Genomic DNA, 1,005 nt, shown 5'->3' on the forward strand with positions numbered 1-1,005 from the left:
TCTCCTCCCTTCAGCATCCCCACCCTGGCTACTGTGGCACCCTCCCACCAGGTTCGTATGCTACAACCGAGCATTGGCACGATTTTACAGTCACATTGGCTATCAGTGGTTGCTGCATGTCAAAAACGTTTTCAGCGGGAACGTGATTGTCAGGGATGAGAGACTGTGACTGATTCTGGGAAAATCCCCGGTACCATCATCAATTCTTCTGTTCCAAAGTTCCCCTAAGAATCAATGTCTTACCGTGGCAGGAGAGTTTGCGTACACCAGTGTAGTTTAGAGCTATGTCATTGAGAGATACTCTCACTAGGTTTACCCATAACCGAAAGGTCTAAGCAGAAGCATCAGATTTATCTCTGCTGGGCAGCAACAGGATGGGAAAGAGTCAAAGGCAGATGAACAAATGATCAAAATGTGGATCAAAGACAGACAACGGCAGAGACTCAGGTTTTCACTGCGTGGAAGGAGGCAATGGCAAAGCACTTCTTCATGTTTACAAAGAAAACTCTATGGATATACATACCAGAATCACTGATAGTAGTTTACCCATAAAGCCTTCTTGGTAAACATATGGCAGTAGTTTACCTTCTTCCACGCAGTAAACTTGGGTCTCTGCCCTCGACTCTCTCCCATGACGTTGATGCACAGCACAGGTGAGTTTTGACTTGGAGCAGATTGCCTTCCACTCACTAGCCGTTGGCCAAGCCAGGAATGGAATGGACAGGCCTCTGCTTGACTCTCCCTCCCGTAGCCGAGACTGGTAGAGTCCTGGAAACTCTCCAGGTGTGATCCTGAGAGGGGCTGAGGATATTAGTTTGAGTATAAAATCACTTCTAGACTATACGCCCGTCGTAGGCAGGGACTGTGTCTGCGAACTCCATTATCCTGGACTCTCCCGACCATTTATTACAATGCTCTGAGAACAGAAACTGCTCAATAAATATGTCGATTGACCTACAACATTTCACAGCAACCAAGTTCATTTTTTATGTTCTCTGGTAACCT

General features: G+C 46.5%; 1 non-coding gene across 1 annotated transcript; it reads right to left on the bottom strand.

The window, feature by feature from the left end:
• Positions 1 to 663: 663 nt before the first annotated feature.
• Positions 664 to 801, bottom strand: LOC119921624. Its single transcript, XR_005448570.1, has one exon. It is a non-coding gene; the product is annotated as a small nucleolar RNA SNORA7 (small nucleolar RNA).
• Positions 802 to 1,005: the final 204 nt, after the last annotated feature.

Source organism: Tachyglossus aculeatus (assembly GCF_015852505.1).
Source record: "Tachyglossus aculeatus isolate mTacAcu1 chromosome 12 unlocalized genomic scaffold, mTacAcu1.pri SUPER_6_unloc_3, whole genome shotgun sequence".
Lineage (NCBI taxonomy): Eukaryota > Metazoa > Chordata > Mammalia > Monotremata > Tachyglossidae > Tachyglossus > Tachyglossus aculeatus.